Here is an 18,654-nt window from a genome sequence, read left to right on the forward strand (position 1 = left end):
TTTAAAAATAACTTTAAAAATAACAGTCTTGCTCTGCCTCACTTTACACACACACACACACACACACACACACACACACACGCGCGCGCACGCGCGCGCCTGAAACAACTGATTATTTACTCTCATTTTACAGATGAAGAAATTGAAGTTTAAGGAGATTAATGTGTTTAATTTACCCAGTTTGTAAGGGACAGAATTGGAATTCAGACCCATATCTACTGATTCTAAAGCCTTATCTTCTTGACTACCCCCTACTTATAGATCTCTGGTACAGAAAGCAAAGACTACAGGCATTCAAGAAAAATAAGATACGGCAGAAAGAAGAAGAGGGGGAGATTTCAGTTGGAAGGGGAGACACATAAATGAGAATTAGTCTAGACGTGACACTGTAAAGATTTAAACTAAGGGGTGGCAGTAGGTAAAAAGAGTCTTGACCATTTGATGGCGGGAGAAAAGAAGAAGCCATTAGAAATGGCTTCATGTATTCTAGTCTGGGTAACAAGCATCATTCATTCGTTCAGCTAAGAGGCATCGATGAGTCAGGCACTGGGTATGTCAGCGTCATGCCCAGAGTTGGGAACAGGAGCAGGAATAGGACAGTCAGGGGTCAGAAGATGCGGCGTCTTCAGCAGGACAGGAAGGGGCTGCAGTGAGAGACACAGCCTGTTTAATGTCCAGCAGGCAGCAGGAAATACCAAACTCATCTGTGTCAGGGTGTGAGGCCCTCAGAGAACGCCAGGTGGCAGCACAGACTCGGAAGCCAAAGGGAAGCAGGCCTCGCTAAGATCTCTCAAGTCTTGTGTTTTGCATCTGAAGCAGATTAAAACAAAATACCCTTATTCATAGGAGAGTCCTTTTAAAATATTAGCAAATAATATTAATGTCGTTAAATGCTTGTTTAAACATTTATTAAATGACCTTTCCATCTGGCAAGCTAAGAGTTGTTTTAGTACAAGGCTATGTGTACTAATACTGCTTAGTTTTTATACAGTATAATTTATCCAGATATCTAGGGGAAATATGCATATGATTAGGGCACCATTCTTCCAGCCAGACACATATTCTCAATATTATTAAATTGTCCATTACCATGTTCACAACTGATAAGCTAAGGGTTACCCATATTGGCAGGCATGTAACTCTGAGAATCTTGAGGTTATGATTCTGCTAAATGAGGTGGATGTTTTGTTACATAATTAGCACATTATATTCTGTTTCTGTACTTAGCATAATCCTACCCACCTCACCCTGCCTTCCCTGAAATGAAGCCCACTTAATACCTCCTTTGGGCTCAGGTTGTTTTATCTTTCCTTACAATTAGTTGTCTGTCTTTTCACGTTGTGTACTTACACGTCTCCTTATGACGCAGCGGTGCGCTGTCATTAAGGAAGGAACCAGCGTGAGAGCTCAACACGGAGCCAACACGATGAAGACCCACTGGAACAGAATCAGCACTCTCACTCCTCCAGGCTAAGAGGTTTCGAGGCACTTTAGAAAGATGCAGTTGGTAATTAGCACCAATCTCACACTGTGGGTATGATGGTTCGTGAGCCCATGATTTGTATCTTGCTGTGTAGAGTTATTCTTAGTTCTTTAGTCAGTGATAAAGAGTTCACTCCAACTGTGAACTCTGTTCTTTCCAACAAATCTATTTGTGGTCCTCATATAATTCTAAATTGTTGAAACTTCTCAGGAATTGATCCATGGTTCATCCAGCAAGTTTTTTAAAAATTAGAAAAAAATCATATGTTGTGAACAATCTGCCCAGCAAAACAAGTGTCTATTTCTGGGATTTGGTAGAATGCAAGAAGGTAGAAAAAAAGGCTGTGTATAATAGGTGGGAAAACCTGGCAAAGAAAAGAGAGGAGGTAAAAGAAAATTAATCCAGAGAAAGACACCATACTCACATGGAGAGATACTTTACAAAGCAACTGTCAATATCATGAGAGACAAGGAAAGTCTGGGGACTGTTTCAGATGAAGGGGACATGAAAGTCTAATGTGATTCTCGAACCTGGATTGGATCTTGCACTAAGAAATAAGGAAATTATTGGGATGATTGACAGAATTAAAATACAGACTCTCTATATCAATGCTGCAGTTCCTGGATTTGATCATTATATTGTGGTTATGTAGAATATCCTTGAATAGATATGTATATATCTATGTATCGGTAGATATATGGGCTTCCCCAGTGGCTCAGCGGTGAAGAATCCACCTGCTATGCAGGAGACACAGGTTCAATCCCAGGGTCGGGAAGATCCCTTGGAGGAGGGCATGGCATCCCACTCCAGTATTCTTGTCTGGAGAATCCCATGGACAGAGGGGCCTGGTGGGCTGCCGTCTATAGGATCACAAAGAGTTGGACATGACTGAAGCGACTTAGCATGCACGCATGCATATAGATAGGTGGATAGCTCTATATAAAGATATGTGAAATGGATCACCAGTCCAAGTTCAATGCATGAAGCAGGGCACTCAAAGCCGGGGCACTGGGACAACCCAGAGGGATGGGATGGGGAGGGAGGTGGGAGGGGGTTCGGGATGGGGGACACATGTACACCCGTGGCTGATTCATGTCAATGTATGGCAAAAACCACCACAATATTGTAATTAGCCTCCAATTAAAATAAATTAGTTTTATATATATATATATATATATATACACACACACACACACACATCTTATATATTCTGCCTCTCTAGATAGAGGCAGAAGGGTTTAAGGAAGGGGAAAGGGGCACGGTATCTGCAACTTATCACCAGTTCAGAAAAAAGAAAAAGCAGAAAGAGGTGAAAAACCAAATCTCATATAATGTTAACAAGTATTGAATCTAAGTGAAGTTTAAAGGTTTATGGAGTACTGTTACAGCTTTTCCATACTTTTTGCAATGATTTTTAACTGAATAGTAATAATGATAATAATAGTAATAATAATTCAGAAAAACTGAACCTAAAGCTTCACACTAGTTGCATTTTTCTGCTTCAAATCAGACTAGACACCTTTGTCTAATCCCCTATGATAGCTGTAGGAATAAATATGCCAGGATCTGAAGTTTAATTAAATATCAAAAAAAGTTTTAACTTCTTTACATATTTACGTATTTTCTAATATATTATTTAAAGAGTTGTTTTTCACATGAAAGGTGTCAGTATAGCACAGACCTTTTTTTTCTGAAGTATTGATAGTGAGACCAACCTCACACCCCATGATGGCAGGAGACTTTAGGGTGCATTTCCTACAAACAAAGGCATCCTACAGAGCCATAAGACCACCTCCAAATCAGGAAATTAATGTCGATACAAAATTATCATTGGGCCCCAGACCCTCCGCCTTGCTAATTGTTCCAGAGTCAATCCTAAAGGAAATCAGTGCTGCATATTCATTGACGCTGAAGCTGAAGCTCCAGTACTTTGGCCACCTAATGTGAAGAGCTGACTCATTGGAAAAGACCCTGATACTGGAAAAGATTGAAGGCAGAAGGAGAAGGGGATGACAGAGGATGAGATGGTTGGATGGCATCATCAACTCAATGGGCATGAATTTGAGTAAGCTCTGGGAGTTGGTGATGGACCGGGAAGGCTGGCGTGCTGCAGTCCACGGGGTCACAAAGACTCGGACACGACTGAGTGACTGAACTGAACTGAATGTCCTTTATGGCCAGTGGATCCTGTTCAGAATCACATAGTGATCTCTTCATTCTCCTTTACTTTGAACTGTTCCTCACACTTCCTTGATGTTCATGACCTTGACGCTTCTGAAGGTAAGCAAGTACCTTGTACAGTGTCCCTCAGTGGAGAGTAATCTGTCACTTCCTCGTGATTAGATTCAGGTTTTGTATCTTTGTTGAGAACAGCCCAGTGTGATTCTGAGGTCTCCTCACTGCATTTGTTTGGTGGGGCATCATTTCAATTTCTCCTGTTACTGGTGATGTCCACCTTGATCACTTCACTAAAGTGCCTTCTGCCACAGTCTCCAGTGCAAGGTGACTATTTTTCTCCTTGTAACTAATAAGTCTTTTGTGCAAAGGTACTTTGAGAAGAAATACCCCAATCTTCATGCAACTTATTTATTTATATCAGTGTGACTCATAGTTTCCTCGTTTTTTCAATATGTTATCATCTACCAGTTGTTGTAGTTGTTTAGTCACTAAGTCATGTGACCCCACTGACTGTGTAAACCCACCAGGATCCTCTGTCCATGGGATTTCCCAGGCAGGAATACTGGCTGGGTTGCCATTCCTTCTCCAGGGGATCTTCCCAACCCAGGGATTGAACCCCCATTTCCTGTATTGGCAGGCGGATTCTTTACCCTTGAGCCACTAGGGAAACCCATAATCTCCCAGTAGGATTATTTATTTTGAAGGACAGATTGTCCCAAACATGGCCAGTAGGAGCCCGTGTGTCCCTTTGATGTGCCCCCACCACTCTTTGAGCACTTTCTTAGTTTTGGACACAAAAAAGATCTTTCTGTTTCATCAGGTGCATTCCTTACCTCAGCCCTGAAGTGGCCAGTCCTCCAAGAAACTTGACTTCTTTTTGTGGAGAACTCTGTTGAAAACCTAGGTCTGAGTACTAGGTACTCACAGTTATTGGAGCATCAGTTCACCAAGATGCTGTCAGCAGACAGCCAGACTATATGTGCGTGTGTGTTCGTCTGTATATTTAAATCTATTTGCATCTCTTTATCTACCTTGATATATATTGAAAAACCAAATGTTCACACTGACACTTTCAGTTCCAGTCCAACAGCCCTGGACTTGTTTAGTTTCCTCTATTCTGTGATGGGGAGAAATCTGTTTCCCTCTACCCTTAACGTGGTTACCTCTTTGATTGATTCCCCAGTGTGTAAACAATCTATTGATTGCTGTCATAACCCTCTCCCCCATGTGGATGCTTCTCCCACCACACCTGGGCTCCGGCACCCCCGGGTCCCTGCTGGAAGACCCCCTCCTGATGTTCTTAGGGCTCTGACTTCCCAGGCACTCCCACCCCGCACACACATACCCTTCTTACCCAGTCTGGCTCTTATACTCCACTCCAGGCCACCTCCTCTCCCAAGGCTGTCCTTCGCACCTCACCCCCTTTCTAACGCCCCCATTGAGGTCATGCTCATGCAGGAATGCCCTCCTTTCCTTGTCCACGGATGGGTGCTCTTTGTTTTTCCAGCTTTCTTGTTCATTCATTACCATTCTTTATAATATCAGTTAAAAACAAGGGCAGAGGATGAAATGGGCATGGAATAAACTCTACAACTGAAAACACAACCATGTGTTTATAAACTTAAAACGAAGCCGACTTGAGATGAAGTATCTAGTATCTAGTTATGAAGATGATACCCATTAATCTTTAAATTCTCTAAACTCCAATTGTAGGACATTGACCTGAGTAGCGGAGACTTGGTAGGAAGCCTGGGATACAGAAATCAGAATAGCAAAATCTATTGTTCCTCCCTCCACAAGATTATGGAACGATCGCTGGGCTTCCCAGATGAACTAGAATTCAGAGAATGAGCCTCAAAGCCTGCCCCATTTTAATGAAGTCATTGGTTGATTCTGTTTTTATTATTAAACAAGCAATCAGATCTTCTACTGAATGGCCAGGTATTTACTTAAACCTTCAAGCTCCCAAGATCGCCTGGGACCATGGTATCGGGAGCCACATTTGTCTCTGCTCTGTCCCTGCACTGTAGTCCATATGGATGACGTCATTTACATGGTTCTTTTTTGACCTTCCACTCTTCGCTCATGATCTGTATCTAAACTTCCAGCTATTCTACAAAAGCAGCATGGTTGGTCTTCCCTGGTGGCTCAGACAATAAAGAATCTGCCTGCAGTGCAGCAGATGCAGGTTCCATCCCTAGGTTGGGAAGATCCCCTAGAGAAGGGGATGGCAAGCCATTGGAATATTCTTGCCTGGAGAATCCCATGGACAGAGGAGCCTGGCGGGCTACCGTCCATGGGGTTGCAGAGTCAGACACGACTGAGCAACTTTCACTTCGCGTCACCCAGGAAAGGAGGCTGGTCTTTGGAGCCAGTATGATTCAGGTGAAATCTGTTTTAAAAGGTGAACCTTAGTTTCCTCCTCCAGAGAATGGCATCAAAAATTAAACCTGTTCTGGTAGATTTCCGGAAAGATTTGGGACAGCATAGATGTCACGCGGGAAATAATTTAACAATTATGTATGTGCTTTTATACTTCTGACTTTCCGAATGCTTGGCGTTGTTCCCAGGGCATTCCAGGTAGTCGTCCGCCTGAGGGAGGGAAGGGGATTGAGATGTTCTATAAAAGGAACAGAAAACAAACTGACGACAAACAACACAGTGACAGCTAATGTTCAGCTTTTGTCAGTTACACTGTGGTTTAGTCTAAACGAAGTAAAACACTTAGAGCTTTCAAAAATATTTGACATGTCACTCAAATGAAGCAAAACAGAGGCTTTTCTGGCAAGGATTCTGCCGTAAGAAAGGATTAACTCAGTTCATTTATCTTTTTCTTCAGCTTAGAGTTTTGTGAAGGGGCAGGCAGAGCAGATGAGGAGCAGGAAACCTGCCCTTTTCCAGCCCTGAGATGATGATGCAAAGGCCCTAAGGAGCTGAGGAAAAGGGAGAGAGAGGGGAGCGAGATGGCTGGATAAACGTGTCCTGAGCTTTCCTTCGGGAAGTTGTTATCTAAACTCAGCCCATGGACTCTTGTTCGTTTGGGTCACATATTAGACGAGGGACAGTCCATGCAAATAAAGTTGGAGGTACATGTGGTCAGGAAGAGAAAAATGGCTTCCCACGGGACTCTCCTTCCCGTGTTGAGGGCCCGTGGAGCTGCCATGGGGCTGGTAGAATGGGGCAGTGTGACTCACACAGAGGCTAAGCGTAGACCACGTGGAGGATAAAAGGAAGACTGGGGAGTCAACAGGCAGAGGAAGAAGCAGAGACACCGAGCCTGCCTGTGAGGGTTGACCAGTGCTGCCTGGAAGCGTTGCTCGGAACACAGAACCATGAGTTCCTTGGCCCTGGGCAGCAGATTTGGAAGCAGTTGATCAAGTGACATCATGCCAGAGGCTGGAAGATGTTGCTAGATCACACTCCAAATACAACACAAGACCAGAGTCTCCTTTCTCCCCAAACTCAAGAAGTCGTGTGGCCACCCCTTTCCACCTCCTATACCAACAGCACCATCTTAGGAGACAACCCAGAGAGAAGGATGGTCAGAGGCAGGGCTTTGCGTCCAAATGAGAATTCTTTTTTTTTTTTTTTGGCCGTATGGCAGGTGGAAACTTAGTTCCCCAACCAGGGATCAGACCCAGGACTCCTGCTGTGGAAATATGGAGTATTAACCACTAGACTGTCAGTGAAATCCCTGAGAATTGTTTGTTAATCCCAGAAGGACTGTTTCAGTGTTTAGGTTAGACTGTTTAAATGACATCAGAGATTCGGGTGGGGAAGGAGAAGGTCTATGCAAGATCTTACCTTGGATCACAGACAAGGCAGTTACAGTGCATGCCTTTCTCATTCATATGATGCTTCTACATTCGTCTCATGCTGATGACTTATTTTTACCAAAACAAGCTGCCAAGAAACTGAAAACGGGGCCTGGACACAGCCAAGTTGTGTTCTGAAAGTGGTGGTGAACGTCCCATCTGTCACGAGCTCTCTCTGCCAGCAGTGAGAGTGCGCTGCCCGGGGCCAAGGATGGGAGACAATGGGTTCCAGTTCCTTCTTTGTGGATGCTGCCCAGCCACAAGCCTCTTTTCCATTTTTTAAGGACCCGAGGCTAAAAGTGTTGAATTTCATGGGAAGAAGAGAAAGTACTAGGGAAATTTTGCAGAAAGCAACCTGAGAAGACTTTGTGCAACTCAGCTCCCAGAGGGGCCCACATATGCCGTCTTGTTTCTAAAATGTCTGGGGCATGACCACACGGATGAGCCTATAAACCAGATCTGAGCAGAGACTTTTTCAAAAGAGTCCTGTGCTGAATCTAAGGGTTCTTAGGACTGGGACCAAAGGAAGACAAAAACAAAACACGGAGCAGAACGTGAGAGGAAAGTGTCCGAGCCTCAGTGTCTGGTTTGTGCCCCCTGGAACTGTATCATAAAATATCAGTGACGCAGCTTGTTGTTATCTTCAAAACAATGATTCGAGTTTAATTCTAAATGAAACTGATGAGAAGTGTTATGTTTTCTTGACCAGCAAGGCCAAATTGCTCACTACTGTGAGCTGTGTTTTCCCCAAGCTTTGCAGGTGCTGAAGTCTGTATATATATAAAAAAAAAAGAGCCCTAATTCTGAAGGGGAACATTGGAATTTTCCTACTGGCAGCTCCCTTCTTGTTTAATTAGACAGTATTAGGAAGGAAAAAGGTTGGCCGTGTTATCTAGAAGGAAGTATTATTAGAGATGGCATTGTATCCTGAAAACATTTCATACCCTATGTTCTGGTCTCTAACGCACCATCTGGAGCAGCTACTTGGGGAAAATTACAGCAAATTGATAGGAATATTAAAAATTGCCTCAGTTAATTTATTGACAAAGATAAAAGTCTCTTGATGAGAAATAGCATTCCAAGTGTCCTTTGCAAATCATAAATCGACAGACAACAGATATAAATGATGAAGAGTCCTAAGACTTGTGTCTCTGGTTAGAACCACCCATCACATCTGAACTAGGAGAAGGCAAGGAACTTCTCAGAGACCCATTTCCCTTTTTTGTAAAAGAGAGCATGTTTTCATGAAACATCCAGCCAGAAAGTCATTTGAGATAAAGAATTAAAAGCTAGCTATCAACTGGTCCGTTTCATATTTCTTTATCTTCTGTCTTAAAAAACGTTGCAGTATTCAGACTAATTAGTCATTGTGGGGACCTCCCTGGTGGTCCAGAGGTTAAGAATCTGCTTTTCAGTGCAGAGAACACAGGTTCTATCCCTGGTCAGGGAGCTAAGATCCCATATGCCACAGGGCAGCTAAGCCCAGGCACCACAAGGAAGATCACACGAGTTGCAGCTGAGATCTGATACAGCCAAATAAATATTTTAAAAACTTTAATCATTGTTCATAAAGTCCCAGATAAATAGCTTTCATTACAATAGCATTGTTTTAAAAAGCTTCCTATACTGTCTACTGGTTAGGTTAGAAAGAGAGGAAACATTGAAATGGCTCTTAAGAAATGGCTCTCAAAAATCAATTGATAATGGTGAACACACCTGCTGTTTACTTACTTCTTGCCAGATACTACAAAAGTCCTGGCAGAAAATGAAGAAGAGCTGCTGGTCTTGCAAAGATCGTTTCAGCTCCATCTACACTCACTGGGCAGTAAACACCAGCAGAATTGTTTTAGACCAAGAAAGGCAGCGATAGGGTAACTTCATTGTCAACGCTCTCCGGTCTTTCCTTTAGAAATGTTTTTGGATTTTTTTCTAACAGGTGATGGAGGTGAAGGGATAAACATTTCTTGTGGCATGATGCCCTTCTGGTTTTGCTAACAGAACTACTCATCATTTCCTTGTTGAGAAAAGGCATTCAGCATGCTGAAGCCTAGAACTTGCTTTAAAAAAAAAAAAATAGGCATGTTTCTAACCTCAGACTCATAATTTGAATACATACAGTTTTGCAGCTGGATCTCATTATCTTTTGAAAGTCAGTTGTCTTATGAATAAATAAATAGGTTTTGGAATGTTCAGTTGTTAAGAAAACAATAATATAAGAACAAAGCATTTTTAAACCACTTTATTAAGTTGTGATTGACATACAAAAATCTATACATATATCAAGGTTTCCCTGGTGGCTCAGACAGTAAAGAATCCACCTGCCAGCACAGGAGTTGGGGGTTTGATCCCTGGGTTGGGAAGAGCTCCTGGAGGCGGAAATGGCAACCCACTCCAGTATTCTTGCCTGGAGAATTCCATGAACAGAGAAGCCTGGCAGGCTACAGTCAATGGGGTTGCAGTCAGACATGACTGAGCAACAGTACTTTCATACATATTTAATGTATACAACCTGATGAGTGTCAAGGTAAGTATACACCGATGAAACCAATCCCAAAGCAAGGCAGTCCCAAAGAATGCTCAAACTACCGCACAATTGCACTCATTTCACACGCTAGTAAAATAATGCTCAAAATTCTCCAAGCCAGGCTTCAGCAATACATGAACCATGAACTTCCAGATGTTCAAGCTGGTTTTAGAAAAGGTAGAGGAGCCAGAGATCAAATTGCCAACACCTGCTGGATCATCAAAAAAGCAAACGAGTTCCAGAAAAACATCTATTTCTGCTTTATTGACAATGCCAAAGCCTTTGACTGTGTGGATCACAATAAACTGTGGAAAATTCTGAAAGAGATGGGAATACCAGACCACCTAACCTGCCTCTTGAGAAATCTGTATGCAGGTCAGGAAGCAACAGTTAGAACTGGACATGGAACAACAGACTGGTTCCAAATAGGAAAAGGAGTACGTCAAGGCTGTATATTGTCATCCTGCTTATTTAACTTATATGAGAGTACATCATGAGAAACGCTGGGCTGGAAGAAGCACAAGCTGGAATCAAGATTGCCGGGAGAAATATCAATAACCTCAGATATGCAGATGACACCACCCTTATGGCAGAAAGTGAAGAAGAACTAAAAAGACTCTTGATGAAAGTGAAAGAGGAGAGTGAAAAAGTTTGCTTAAAGCTCAACATTCAGAAAACTAAGATCATGGCATCCAGTCCCGTCACTTATGGCAAATAGATGGGGCAACAGTGTCAGACTTTATTTTTTTGGGCTCCAAAATCACTGCAGATGATGATTGCAGCCATGAAATTAAAAGACGCTTACTCCTTGGAAGGAAAGTTATGACCAACATAGACAGCATATTAAAAAGCAGAGACGTTACTTTGCCAACAAAGGTCCATCTAGTCAAAGCTATGGTTTTTCCGGTGGTCATGTATGGATGTGACAGTTGGACTATGAAGAAAGCTGAGCACTGAAAAATTGATGCTTTTGAACTGTGGTGTTGGAGGAGACTCTTGAGAATCCCTTGGACAGCAAGGAGATCCAACCAGTCCATCCTAAAGGAGATCAGTCCTGGGTGTTCATTGGAAGGACTGATGTTGAAACTTCCAATACTTTGGCCACCTCATGCAAAGAGCTGACTCATTGGAAAAGACCCTGATGCTGGGAGGGATTGGGGGCAGGAGGAGAAGGGGACGACAGAGGATGAGATGGCTGGATGGCATCACCGACTCAGTGGGCATGAGTTTGAGTAAACTCCGGGAGTTGCTGATGGACAAGGAGGCCTGGGGTGCTGCAGTCCATGGGGTCGCAAAGAGTTGGGCACAACTGAGTGACTGAACTGAAACTGAACTGATGAAGCCATCACTACAATCTGTGTCATAAACATATCCATCACCTCCAAAAGTTTCCTCTCACCCGTTGTACTTATAATTTTTTTCTATATAGGAACATTTAACATAGTATCTACCCTCTTCACAAATTTTCAGTACAATATTTTTTAACTATTGGCTCTATGCTGTACCGTAGGTCTCTAAGATGTATTCATCTCGTATAATTAAAACTTTGTACCTTTTGACTTATACCTCCCCATTTCCATCTCCTCCCAGCCCCTGGGAACCATCATTCTACCCTCTGCTCCTCTGAGTTTGAAAATTTTAGATTCCTCATGTAGAAAGACCGAAAACATCTTTTAAAGTTAACAATCACATGATAGTAAACTGGAAAAATATCTAGATAAAACACAAGAAACAAGGATCATTGTAAATCCAATATATTTTGGTACAGTCAAATTCTATGATTTAAATGGCAAACTGGTGGCACACATTTTGTCTAAAGCCAAACTTCCTGAAGGTAGATGTCTTTCACACACATTTAAAAGAAAATATTCATGAAACTATTACCTGGACCCATGGTGGTAAGTGGTGTAGTCGCTAAGTCGTGTCTGATTCTTACGTCCGCATGGACTGTAGCCCGCCAGTCTCCTCTGTCCATGGGATTCTCCAGGCAAGAAGACTGGAGCGGGTTGCCATTTCCTCCTCCAGGGGATCATCCAAACCCAGGATCGAACCTGCATCTCCTCATTGCAAGCGGATTCTTTTGCTGACTGAGCCACCAGGTTTGTCTATATGAAGACTGTGCACTTTGCCTTTTCTGGGTCCTATTTAGGAACTGATCCCATGTAAGAGAGGAAACATGCATACCTGGTTGACTCCTAGTGCGGGATGGGAGTCAATGAGCAGCTCCACGCTGGATTCCATAGGCCGCTGACCCAGGGCTTGTTTCCACGAACACACCTGCTGGACCCCTTTATCTCAGTCACAGGCACTGTCCCCAGTCCTCCCCACTGCCACCTCCGGGCACTCGTTCACAGACTCCTGGGTGACAAGTGTGATCCCATAGCCCAAAGCCCTCTGTAGTTACCCAGAAAGGGCCTTTTCTAGGGCATGGGATTCTATTTCATGCAAAATGTATTGTACTTTGATATCTCCAAAGATTAAATGCTCTTTGATCACCATCTGACTTCAGAATCCTAAGCCATCCAAGAGCTTCCATTGATCTGGCCTTGATGCTCCTTTTCGGGATGTCGACAGCCCCTCTCAGGTTATCCCACACTTCTGCACAGCTGGAATAGTAGGTGTTTTGTTTGTTTGTTTTGCTTAATACCCCGGCATTTTTTGGTTTTATTTGCAAAATTTTCTTTCTCCTCAGGTTTGACTATCTATATCCCACCCACCCTTCTTCCAAGCTGCATTTTTAAAATATTCTTTTATTTATTTATTTCACTGCTCTGGGTCTTAGTTGCAGCACTTGGGATCCTCTATCTTTGTTGTGGCCTGTCAGATCTGGTTCCCTGACCAGGGATGGGATCCAGCCCCCCCTGCACTGGCATCTCGGAGTCTTAGCCACTGGCCCACCAAGGAGGTCCCCCAAAGCTGCATTTAAATGACATTTCCTCTGTGAAACTTTGCCTGAGTTTCCAGCAACCCTTGACTGGATGTAATCTCTCCCTCACCTCTGCCTTGTGATACCAGTTAGCTAGTATCTCACATAGGGAGACTTTGTCATTTCTAGCTTCTGTTTGTTATTTCTCTACAATTCTCATCTTCCCTAACAATAATGTTAATAATGATAGAAGTTGTTGTTCTGATAGCTCACTGTGTCATAGGCACTGTGGAAGACAGCTTTATTCCTTGGAGTGGCTCTATAGAGCAAGCATTAGGATCTGTATTTTACAAATGAGCAAACTGACTCGTCGAAGACTTGAAGCAGTGTGGTCCAGAATCACAAGACTGGCAAGTGGTGACACTGGGATTCAGCAAGACTTCAGTCCAATCCCAGTCCATTCTCTTAGGCATTGCCTTATTCCTATATCCAGAAATTCCTTAAAGAGGAGATGGAGGAAACTCACATTCACTGAACATCTAAAGTGTTCCTGGCACAGGAGCAGAAACTTGCATGGATATCATGTCATTTATCTGTGAGGTACATGGTATAATCCACATTATTCAGGTGAGACAACCTTGTTCACTGTAAATAAATTTTTTTTGAAAGGGAATGAGTGGATAAACCATTTGTAATGCATAAAACTGGTGAGATTGAGAGCCAAAATATATAGACACGTCCTTTAAGTCAACAAGGAGAATAATAACTACCCTGCAGGAAAATGGGTAAAAAACATGAAAAGGCATTTAGCAAAGAAGAAGATAGAATGACCAAAAACATACAAAGCGATGCTCAGCCTTATTTAAATTTTCACTTTTAAGTGTAATCTCTAGGGAAACTGTCCCTAAGATGAATACAGGTGTGGTTGTCCCAGTATAGTTTGAAGAACAATAAATTATGGTATATTGTAATATAATGGAATATTTTACTGAGTTAAAAAGAGGAATTTGTTAAGTATAAAAGTAGATGAATTTTAATATCAGAGTATTAAGTAAAAAGTCAAGTTACTAAAGTATGCTACTTATGTAAAATTTAAGACACTCAAAAATACCAAATGTTTCTGAATAATATACATTAAAATCTATGGCATTCCTTGTGACAGTTGGTAAAGAATCCACCTGCAATGCAGGAGACCCCGATTCGATTCCTGGATTGGAAGATCCGCTGGAGAAGGGCTAGGCTACCCACTCCAATATTCTTGGGCTTCCCTGGTGGCTCAGCTAGTAAAGAATCTGCCTGCAATGCGGGAGATCTGGGTTCAATCCCTGTGTTGGGAAGAGCCCCTGGAGAAGGGAAAGGCTACCCACCTCAGTATTCTGGCCTGGAGAATTCCATGGACTACAGTCCATGGGGTCGAAAAGAGTTGGACCCAACTGAGCAACTTTCACTTTCATGCAGAATGCATGTAGTAAAAAGTATGAAAACCTGTTAAAAGTTAACTTGTTAAGTCACAAAAGCATCATAAACCTCTCTCTGAAATGGTTCTACCAGTTTTCATTCCCACTTCCAGTACATAACACTTCCTATTACTCCATTGGGATTGTTAGGCATTTTGATTTTTGTCAGTTTTAGAGTATGAAGTGGCATCTCCTTATTTAAATTTGTATTTCCCTTCCTTCTCGTAAAGCTGAACATCATTTCATGGGATTACCATGAGGAAGGAGATGAAAAAATGAAATCAGGGCTTGTATTAGGTTTTTTTTTCTTTTTTTAAAATCTCTGAGTAGCAATTACTGCAAGCTTCATAGGTTAAACTAACGCCAGTTAGTTTACAGTCTCTTACAGCTCTGTAGGTTAGAGGCTACCTAACCTAGGAAAGCTTCTAGGAAAGCTTCCTAGGTTCTCTGAGCAGGGTCTCACAAGGCTGAAATCAAAGTGTTAACCACAGTGTGTTTTCTTTAGGAACCTCAGTTAGAAACAAATCTGCTTCCAAGCTCCCTCTGGTTATTGGCACAGTTCATTTCTTGCAACTGTAGAATACAAGGTGGCTTGTTTTTTCAAAGCCAGTGATGAGGAGAGAGGATCTCAGTCTTTATATGTCTTTTATCCCCTGTCCCCTTTTTAAGGTGCCCCCCTCATTAAATGGTGGCCTCCCTGGTGGTTCAGATGGTAAAGAATCTGCCTGCAATGTGGGAGAACTTGGTTTGATCCCTGGGTTGGGAATATCCCCAGGAGAAGGAAATGGCAACCCTCCCCATTATTCTTGCCTGGGGAATTCCATGGACAGAGGAGCCTGGTGGAGTACAGTCCATGGGGTCACAGAGAGTTGGACAGGACTGAGTGACTAACTTTTTATTTTACTTTCTCATTAAATGAGGCCCAAACAGAACAATCTCCCTTTGGGTAAACTTGAGGTCAACTAGTTAGGGATTTTAATCACATCTACAAAATCCTTTAGCCTTTGCCATGTAGCATAATCTGATTAAAAGAGGGACATTGCATCATCTTTGCCACATTCTGTCAATTAGAAAGAAGTCACAGGTTCTGCAGAGGGGACTTTACACAGGTGTGGGTCGTTGGGTACCACCCGATGGCCTGTCCACCACGGGACGAGAGTCTTGACTTTGTCTAAATTGTGTTCATTCTCAAAAAAACAGAATCTAAATTTTAACATTTGTTCAGTCTTGGTATTGCATACACAGATTTCTATTATGTTGTTTCTGAGCTTTTCTTTATCATTGAAATAGTTCAAAATGTAAGCCACAGAAAGTTTTTAATTAATAAGTAAGCTCACCAACAAAGCACAGTCCAAATAGACCAATAGAAATAGAGAAGAAAGATGCAGAAAGGAGTCTGGCTCAAAGACTATAATTTTGTCTTAACACCTAATTCTGAGAGTCCAAAGCAGTGTCTTGATGACCTTTTTTGGCCTGTTTTATAAACCACTGGGCCCATGGAGCCAATGTCTGACCTTCTTACCCAGTTAACAATGTGTATTTGTGTTGTGTTTTTATTTGATGGAACAGGAGATGAGCTCCTTTGGGTTACCAACTTCTGATGTTAATAACTGGACAGTTGTTTTTCATTCCCTAAGTTGTGTTCAACTTTTTGCAACTCCATGGACTGCAGTACACCAGGATCCTCTGTCCTACACCATTTCCCAGAGTTTGCTCTGATTTATGTCCATTGAGTCAGTGATGCTATCTAACCATCTCATCCTCTGGCAACCTCTTCTCCTTTTGCCTTCAGTCTTTCCCAGCATCAAGGACTTTTCCAGTGAGCCAGCTCTGAGCATCAGGTGGCCAAATTATGGGCGCTTCAGCTTCAGCATCAGTCCTTCCAATGAATATTCAGGACTGATTTCCTTTAGGATTGACTGGTTTGATCTCCTTGCAGTCCAAGAGATTCTCAGGCGTCTTCTCAAGCACCATAGTTTGAAAGCCTCAATTCTTCTGTGCTCAGCCTTCTTTATGGTCCAACACTCATATCTGTACACAACTACTGGAAAAACCATAGTTTTGACTATGTGGACCTATAGGAAAAGTGATGCCTCTGCTTTTTAATACTCTGCCTAGGTTTGTCATTGCTTTCCTTCCAGGGAGACAATGACTTTTAATTTCATGGCTGCAGTCACCATCTGCAGTGATTTTGGAGCCCAAGAAAATAAAATCTGTCACAGCATCTGATTTTCCCCTTTTATTGGTCATAAAATGATGGGACAGGATGCCATGATCTTAGTTTTTTTAATGTTGAGTTTCAAGCCAGGTTTTTCACTGTCCTCTTTCACCCTCATCAGGAGGCTCTTTAGTTCCTAATGGCATCATCTGCATATGTGAGGTTGTTGATACTTCTCCAAGTGATCTTGATTCCAGCTTGTGATTCATCCAGTCTGGCATTTTGCATGATGTACTCTGCAAACAAGTTAAATAAGCAGAGTGACAATATATAGCCTTGACGTACTTCTTTCCCAGGTTTGAACCAGTCAGTTCTACCATGGCATTTGAAGAGCATGGCATCCAGTCCCATCACTACACAGCAAATAGATGGGGAAACAATGGAAACAGTGATAGACTTTATTTTCTTGGGCTCCAGAATCACTGCGGACAGTGATCGCAGCCATGAAATTAACAGATGCTTGCTCCTTGAAAGAAAAGCTGTTACAAACCTAGACAGCATGTTAAAAAGCAGAGACATTACTTTGCCGACAAAGAGGTTCATATAATCAAAGCTATGGTTTTTCCAGTAGTCATGTACGGGTGTGAGAGTTGGACCACAAAAAAAGGCTGAGCACTGAAGAATTGATGCTTTTGTACTGTGGTATTGGAGAAGACTCTTGAGAGTCCATTGTACAGCAGGGAGATCAAATGAGTCAATCCTAAAGGAAATCAGTCCTGAGTATTCATTGGAAGGATTGATGCTGAAGCAGAAGCTCCAGTACTTTGGCCAACTAATGTGAAGAGCTGGCTCATTGGAAAAGACCCTGATACTGGAAAAGATTGAAGGCAGGAGGAGAAGGGGATGACAGAGGACAAGATGATTGGATGGCATCATCAACTCAATGGGCATGAGTTTGAGCAAACTCCAGGAGATTGTGAGCAACAGGGGAGCCTGGTGTGCTGCAGTCCATGGGGCTGCAAAGAGTTGGACATGACTGAGTGAACAATAGCAACAGTTCTTCCATGTCCAGTTCTAACTGTTGCTTCTTGACCCACATACAGGTTTCTCAGGAGATAGGTAAAGTGGACTGTTACACCCATCGCTTTAAGACTTTACCACAGTTTACTGTGATTCACACAGTCAAAGACTTAAGCATAGTCAATGAAGCAGAAGTAGATATTTTTCTGGAATTCCCTTGCTTTCTCCATGAGCAGACAAATGTTGGCAATTTGACCTCTGGTTCCTCTGCCTCTTTAAAACCCAGCTTGTACATCTGGAAGTTCTTGGCTCATGTACTGCTGAAGCCTAGCTTGAAGGATTTTGAGAATAACTTTGCTAGCATGTGAAATGAGTACAACTGTATGGTAGTTTGAACATTGTTTTTCATTGCCCTTCTTTGGCACTGGAATGAAAAACTGACCTTTTCAAGTCCTGTGACCACTGCTGAGTTTTCCAATTTGCTGACATATTGTGTGCAGCAGTTTAACAGCACTATCTTTTAGGATTAGAAATAGCTCAACTGGAATTCTATCATATTATCTAGCTTTGTCTGTAGTGATACTTCCTAAGGCCCACTTGACTTCATACTCCAGGTGTCTGGCTCTAAGTGAGTGACCATACCATCCTGGTTATCCGGGTCATTAAGACCTTTTTTGTATAGTTCTTCTGTGTATTCTTGCAGCATCTTCTTAATATCTTCTGCTTCTGTTAGGTCTTTACAGTTTCTGTCCTTTATCGTGCCCATCCTTGCATGAAATGTTCCCTTGGTATCTCCAGTTTTCTGGAAGAGATCCCTAGTCTTTCCCATTCTATTGTTTTCCTGTTTTTCTATTTCTTTTCCTCTTTTTATATAATGATTTATACATTGATAATTAAAGAAGCAGCAGTGCAGTTGCTTAATAGTAGCCTAATGCAATGGATAAGATTGCTTCACAGTATTCTAACATATACACCAATGAATGGATCTTTATGCAGTGTTTATGGCACATAGTATTATAGTCACATTTATAATATTTAATTTTTGTTACGTTACCAAAAAAAATACCTGTGATAATAGGCCGATAGGCAGTTTCTCCACTTAAAAGAGAGAGAGGCATACTGTATGGTAATGTAATTCTTTGAAAACAAAGTT

Source organism: Cervus canadensis, chromosome 31 (assembly GCF_019320065.1).
Source record: "Cervus canadensis isolate Bull #8, Minnesota chromosome 31, ASM1932006v1, whole genome shotgun sequence".
Taxonomy (NCBI): Eukaryota; Metazoa; Chordata; class Mammalia; order Artiodactyla; family Cervidae; genus Cervus; species Cervus canadensis.